At 37.2% G+C, this 7,834-nt stretch overlaps 1 long non-coding RNA gene across 1 annotated transcript; it reads right to left on the bottom strand.

The window, feature by feature from the left end:
- Positions 1 to 6,022: 6,022 nt before the first annotated feature.
- Positions 6,023 to 6,759, bottom strand: LOC134287939 (uncharacterized). Its single transcript, XR_009997649.1, has 2 exons — positions 6,696 to 6,759; positions 6,023 to 6,591 (listed from the first exon to the last, which is right to left on the bottom strand). It is a non-coding gene; the product is annotated as an uncharacterized LOC134287939 (long non-coding RNA).
- Between the last annotated feature and the right edge of the window lie 1,075 nt (positions 6,760 to 7,834).

The raw sequence follows: 7,834 nt of genomic DNA, 5'->3' as shown, positions 1-7,834 counted from the left end.
TCCTGTTTCGATATTTTTATTTTCATTGCTTCTGCATTAGAAGTGATACACGAATTATATCACGCAATAATCGACATCGACTTCCCGGCATTTTTTAAATTTTCTAACAACTCATTTATTAATTATAATTATACGACAGTTCTTTCAGGAACTTCTACAATAGTTTCCCTTGTAATTCTTCCAGCAATCTCTTGGGGTGTTGATCCGAATTTTCCCAGGAACTCCTCTGGTAATTAAATCGTATCGTTTCATATTCGAAAATCGTATGACGAATTCTTAAAAAAATTCTCTGTCAATTTATATAGAAATTTCGAAAATTCTTTCAGGAAATAAATTACTTCGTCAATTTATTGAAGAGTTTTCTGATAAACTCATCAGCCATTTTTTTTTAATTTGTTCAAAAGAAGCTTTTATTCAGAACATAGGAAAGATTTTTATACATTGGAAAGATAATAATTGAGAAGTATCCCAGGGAAGAAGTCCTGTAAAAGTTCATTTAGGATTTCTTTTCGCATTTTTCCATAAAAATTCCTCAGATTTTTTTTAGATACATATTCCTCCTGCAATTTTTCAAGGAACTCTTTTTAACAGACCGTCCAATTATTTCTTCAGATATTGTAAAATAATTTATGTAGCAATTTCTTGGGATTTTTTTCAGGGATTCCAGGGACTGTGTCGACATCTTTTAGGCATTTCTTAGACAATTTTCTGATAAATGCCTCCGGAATATTATTGGCCTATTTATTGAATTATTCCTTTGGCAAATTAAAAAAAGAACTTTGGAACACGGTGTCTAAATATGAGGATAGTCCATTCAAAACGGAATAGGCAAGAGATCGACAGGCATGAATGAACATGCAACAGTCCACTAGGAAGCTTCGCGGTGTAAAGTCGTCGCGGAAACGAAAAATGTATTTTTTTTTTTAGTTTAATAAAGTGATTCGTTTAATTAAACTAAATACGCGTTAATCATTCAGCGCATCTGAAATTCCTTCCAGTGAAGACCAACCCCTTAGCTATCGTTGAAACACAAACTTTTTTAACGTTGAACACAAGATTTTTTTTAGAGATTCCTACAAAGATTCCTTTCGAAAAATGTTCCATGATTTTTTATTTCAGAAATTCCGACGGAGTCTGGTAAACCTCCAGAATTTCACCAACAATTCCTCATGAAAATCTTTCATGCTTGACAAATTCCTCCAAGGATTATTTCAGAAATTTCACCTGGGGTGAAATTCCTCCAAGGATTATTTCAGAAAACTGTTTTAAAATTCCAGGCATTCCTACAGCGATTTTTTTCTGAGAAAATTATTCTTAAAATTAATTAAGAAATTTCTACAGGTATTTCTGCAAAAAATCTTTCGAATATTTCTTCAAATATATTTTAATGGATGCCTTTACATCCTCCTTAAATTTTCTAATGAATTTCTACAGCGAAGTCACGCTACACCGACAAGTTAAGTCAAACAAAACGTATCCATTTTCAACCTCACTCCCTCAATGGCATACTTTTCGAATGGGATCTTTGAAATTTGTGTATGGGGTTTACACACTTTGCTCTTCTTCCAGAAATTTCTCCAGCGCGGTATCTTAAAAAAAAAATCCACGGATTCCCTCAGCAATGCTCCACTAATATTTCCGCAGGTTTCTTTGTGAATTTCTCCAATGATTCTATAGAAATTTCCCGCAGGAATGTCTTCAGGAATTCCTTCTGAAGTTCGTTCATGTTTTTTTTAGTAATTCCAGCAGGTATTTCTTTAGAGGTATCCAGCTGGATTCCCAGGTCAAGTCCGTGCACAAGGGAGTGGTTTTGCGGATTAACCCCTCCCATTACCAATGTTCCATACACAAGGCACCCCTCCGCCTTTTGCTATAGTTAAGAAAAACCACTCCCATGTCGCCTTTTCTGTGCACGGGCCTGACCCAGGTAACAATTTGATGCTGAATAAACGTTTTTCAAACTATTTTAAAGCAGCCTTCATTTGAACAAAAGCTGGGCAAAAGATGCACAATCCTTTATTCAGCTCCTAAACATCTTATTTTGGTGATTTTATCCAACCTTAAGCTGATTTGAGTTTCATTGAAAGGTTGATTTAAGGCTTAACATGCGCTTATTTAATTAATTGATTTTAGATTAAAAATTGTAAAAATCACTTTTTTTTTTCAACTTGTTTTCACCATTTGTGGCTATTTATTTCCAGGAGAGGATGTTTAATTAATTCATACATTAATCTATAGGAAAACTGGGAATTGAACTCGGAACTCTTGACTTATAGTCGCATACCCTATCACCTACACCACACACAAATGCAAACATATCCTCGAAAACGAGAGAAATGCTTGTTGTATCTGATAAATCAAGCACTAAGCTGAACTAAACCTGTATTGAGACTGAAGCAGCTATGTGAGCTCTACGAAAACACTGTTTGGGTCAGCTGTCAAAAATTATATTATTAAAGGTTGAACAACAGATGATTAATTCTGAATGTTGGTGTACGTTTCAATGCTGGTTACAGAGATATTATTCAAATCTTTTCAACTGTATGCTTAGCCATCTATGCATTGCTCATTAAAGAGGTTGAACAAGCAATACTTCATATCAATATTCAGCTGTCATTGTATTCAGCCACAGCCTCCATCAACCAGCCAATAAGTAGAAAGAAAATCGCGTTCCTTTTAATTCCACTAAGAATTTGCATCCTTTGACAGATACCGAAATACGTATCTGATACTTGACTCGACTTGACCAGACACTGAAGACGACTTTACAGTTGAGGTCAAAATACGTATCTGCCAAAGGATGCAAATTCATAGTGGAATTAAAAGGAACCGTACTTAAGGACAAACGTCTTGGAATCCCGCTTCAACAGTGCATCAGATATTACGAAAAATAATGAATCACTACACATGCACATTAAAATATGACATAACAGTGGAACATTACAAATGCGTAATAAACTAGGACATCATAAATGGACAAACACAACACAGAACATATATTTTGCCCTGTTACCCTATTGGATAAAAATTCCAGTTACAGGATGACGAGGTTTCAATAATGTTGTTGGACCATCAGTCCTTCCTGTAATTGTATTTTCTCTGGCAGGTTGCCTTTTGTTCGCAGCATTAGTTGCTTTCATAGCTTCAGTTTTGTCTTGAAATAGAGTTCTATAACTTGAAGTCTGTGTCAAGGAAAGGTTTACATCTCTAGTACTTAATCGCGGCCCGAAATGGCCTGAATGTTGGCAATCGAGATAGGATTGCGGGCCTTTATTCTGCCAGAGCCCTATAAATGTGCATTAATATTTGGGGCATTTTTACAAGTTAAAATAGTACATTTAACACAAAAATAAAACTTGTAGTACAGAACATCACACGAACAAATCTCAAGAAGCAAACTTCAAACAACAATGCATTTTATTTTTCTGTTCTTGCTCACTTGTAATAAGTATAAAATAAGAAGATCAGGTGTGCTGGTTTTGTTTAAAAAAACATTTGTGCCCTCGAAATCGTGAGTAGGACCCAAAGCAGAGTTGCACTCTGTCACTGTGAATGATAAGCAAATAGCTGATTTTGTTAGGCCAACTGCGATCCAAGTCAACGTGCGCTCTGTTGAGTCACCGTCACTTTCCTTGTTCCATCAGAACTGGACTGACAGTGATGGTGTACGGATATCACTGATAGACCATCTTTAAAATTCATTTAAAAATCCAAATGAAAATTTACCACGATGATATTTTAATATGTGGTACATGTTGGCCATAAAAAAGTTTGTGTTTTGGCGAACACCACTAAAATATCACATCAGTAGCAATGATTGTGATCTAGAGTGCGGGTCAATATCAAGCCGTTGCCTGTCATTGTCGTTTTGATACTGAACGGGCTGGAGTGATAGTGACGATGGTGCAATAGCAGTAGTCACCTGACAAGACTGATATTGCGCAACTCCATCCCAAAGTCGGCCATTGTGGCGGCCATTTTGCGATTCTAACAAGAATGTCCTTAACACGGTTTTCTTTCTACTTACAGGTATTCCACAAACAAGCCCAGTTTCATCATCATCACCAACCAATGTTCAGCTTATACTCTCACTATTCTGCATTCATTGTTCACAGCAATCCGTGCAGAAATTGCAGTCAAAGGTTGGTGGAATTCTTGAGTCAATTGCTCCTTAAATTTCTAGAGGGATTCCTTGAGGAAATTCTGATGCAAACCCAGAAAGAGCTCTTGAAGATTCTAATGGAGGAATTCTTAAAAAAAATCTTGTAAAATGACTGGAAGGTATAAGTGGACAAAAAACCCTAGAAAAAGCATATAGGATTTTTTTGAAGAAAAAGAAAATTTAGGAGCAAAAATTTAACACAAATCTGGAAGAATTATTGAAGGAATCACCAAAATAAATTTCAAAAGAAATTGATTGTTTTGAAGAAATCTCTGAAGAATACTCTGCAGTAATTTCAAAGAGAAATTCCAGGTTTATTCATACAGAAACACCAAGAAATACATCCATCCTGATGGAATAATCTCTGAAAGGATTCCGCGGCATAATTTCTCAAGGAATCGCGGAAGAAAGGTTTAAATAAATCCCAAGCAAAGTTTGTGATATAACTCCAAGAGGAATCGATGATCGTCTGGGACTCCCTCCGGGAGGAGCTTCTAAATAAATTTTAAGGCAATTTCTTAAGAAATGCGTAGGAGAACCCCAGAGAAAAATACCGAAAAATTCCTGAAGCAATCTCTCGAGCAACTCCAAAATTTCAGAAAGTCGTCCTACAAAAAAATGTGAGTTTCTGAGGGAATCGATAGAGGAATTTTGGGATGAATACTCGGAAGAACCTTTGGAGAATTTCCTGTAACAATCTCCTAAATAATAACTGGAGCAATCTTTGATAAAACACCTATTTGTTATCAAGTATTTGCTAGAGAAACTCCTTTCCAATCTGTTTACAAATATCTGGACGAATTGGTTTTTTAAAGAGATCAGGAGGAATATCTTGAGGAGTTTCTTGGGAAATTTCTAGACGAATTCCTGGGAAAATCTCAAAGGAAATTCTTAAAAAATTGCTGGTGGTGTCTATGTTGCTGAAAGGAATAATCCTGCAATAATTTCAGAAAAAAAGTTGTAAAAATGTTACACCCAAGAATTTTATCCGTATACTTTGATAAATTAATAATTTGATAAATTATAATAATTATTAGAGGAATTTGAAAAGCAATTTCTAAGCATCTCCTAGATCGGTTGAGAGATTGAAAAATCCAAATGACGAGAAAGCAATCGATAACTCGGTAATGTGTTAATTGTTTGTAAAGTGTCTTGTCGAAATGAATGTAATTTGTAACAGTTTTCTTTAATAAACCTACAGAATCCTTGAGAAAGATCCGATACGGATCGAAACGTCGGAGTAAGAGAACATAAGATTGTTTTTGATCTCACAATCGGACTGAAAAGCCAGAAAAATCCTAAAAAAAAAAGATCCTAGGAGATTAAAACGAGATTAAAAATATTATTTTTAACGACGTCCAAATCCAATTTCTTTCAAGACGTGTTTTTATTTTGATCAATTATTTTATTGTTACAAAGCTAGCACCTTTCTGCAGTTTTTTTGTTGTAGTGTGATGCTTCATGTCGGAAATGCTTGGTAGATATGGCTGCATTATGATTCGCTACTTCAAATGAATCAAATTATACTTCATGACAACTCATACATAATTGTACAGAATTCTCGATGTTCATTACGTTTTCAGTGGTAAAACTGTGACCTTTGAGGCAAAAGTATTGAAGTGCAAGCGCAAGAAAAACTTGTCGAGATTATACAAAAAACTTATGATTTTCAAGTACAAAAATGTCCTCAGTAAAAAGAGCAAGACTCTAATAATAAAGTAATGTAGGTTTTATTTCCCTATTCAAATGATGAGTTTTATCTTGCGGCCCGCGACTCAGACGCAAAATCACTATTTGGTCCGCGGAATACTTCAACCTGAGCACCACTGTATAAATGATTTTCAAAGAAATTGATCAAAAAATCATCAACCTTTTTATTTATATTCCATAAACAAAAGATTCTAATACATTAAGAAATTCAAGAACACAAGATCACACCCTAAAGTGCCTTGCTCGTAATGAATGGGTCAGCTTTGTGGAGAGACTCATGTACCGACGCGATCGTTGTTTATGTGGGCCACTTTTCAAAGGATCATTGATGCAAACAGCGTAGAGCGGCTAGCGGTAAGAACTGGAGACGGGGCCCTACGGCAGAACATTTCCACACTCAATAAGTTGTTGTGTTACAAGTCGTGAAGTGGGTCTTGTTTATTTATGGCGAATGCGCGCAGGTTCCCTCGTCCAACTAACAACTAGGAAGTAATAAAATTCCCAGCATCGCTTTATGCAACATTCAAAATCTCCAACCGCCCATGATGGATCAATAGTGTTGTGTATGGCAAGCGGGCGCGAAGTTAGGTAGGTATGCTGCAGCCAAACTGGTTGGCCGAGAATGAAAGTCTCGAGGTTAGTGGGAATGTAAGACGTGACCGGTTCGCTTCCTCACCCTTTCCTCCGTTACATCCGATCCGAGCACAACGGTTTTTGTACTAAAACAAACGAAAACGAATTCATTAGCCGACAGGCCAAATACATTCAGCGGCTCCATCCATCATTGAGCCCTGAAGTGTACATCAAATTTTCGTTGAGTTACCTACTACAACTCTATCAGCTGGGCTTGAGGCAGCCCGCCACCGCTGTTGGATGACTGCGGCTACGAAATGCAAGCGGGACTGGTTTGCCTTTGGACTGGAAAGAAACCCGTCCAACGGTTCACTATCGGGATAAACGCATCGGAGACATGTCGTCCTCAGTGGTAGAGAAATGGGTAAGTTTTTTTCATCGGCATGTTGCGGGTCGGCTGTATGAGTCGTTTACCAGATAATGAGGTTCACGAGCAATTTATTGGAAAAACAAATACATTTATATTTACATACAAGCTGAACGACAAGTTGTTGGAAATATGATTTCTCTATTGAAATACTTGTAATTAGAAGACACAAAGTGTTAACCAATTGATAAATTGAAAAAAAAAGTTGAAGAGATTGTGTGTTGTAGTCGAAATATGCGTATCTGTCAAAGGATAAGCATTAGAAAGCGGAACAACACTGATTACACGCATTCTAAGAGGGTATCCTGCTTAGAGAGTTCTATAAGTCGGTACAGGAACACAGCTGAGAATGAGCGGAGTGTGAACAAATGGAACTGCTGTGCTATTCACAAAAAGCATCGGAAGATCCACCAGAAGCTAAACGCATCCCGCAAAGGTTTTGTGCTGCGAGCTGAAATGTGCTTGTGATGAGGACGGGAGTATTTTGACGGGACGTGAGTAAGGGGGAAGAAGCACTACGACGAACACCTGAATGGTGCGGGGAGCGCAGACATGGAGAACCAAGTCAGTCAAACTAATAGTTTGAATCTGGGAAACCAAACAGCTATCGGAAGAGTGTAAAAAAGGAATATTATGTTGAATCTACAAGAAAGATAACAAGTTGGAGTGTGACAAATCCTCCAAAAAATGTCGCGAATATCAAGCACCATCCATTCACGAAAGAAGTCCATCGGGGAGGGAGTTAGTTGATATCGACCACTAAAAGTAGTAACATCATAAATGCAGGAAAATCCACGGTCTAGGACCGTCTTGAGCAGGCATTGTTTCAGCTTGGAGTAAATTAGATCGATCCAGTAGGTCGAGACGTCAATCCAAAGCGCACATCCTTGCCCCGAAGCTATCTCGGTCGTTATCAGAAGGCATCTCGGGATAGGAAGGAGATTTTTTAGTCCATCCCGAGC

Source organism: Aedes albopictus, chromosome 2, assembly GCF_035046485.1.
Source record: "Aedes albopictus strain Foshan chromosome 2, AalbF5, whole genome shotgun sequence".
Classification (NCBI taxonomy): Eukaryota; Metazoa; Arthropoda; class Insecta; order Diptera; family Culicidae; genus Aedes; species Aedes albopictus.
The sequence above is the reverse complement of the archived record's forward strand: the minus strand, read 5'-3'. Positions and strand labels throughout refer to the sequence as shown.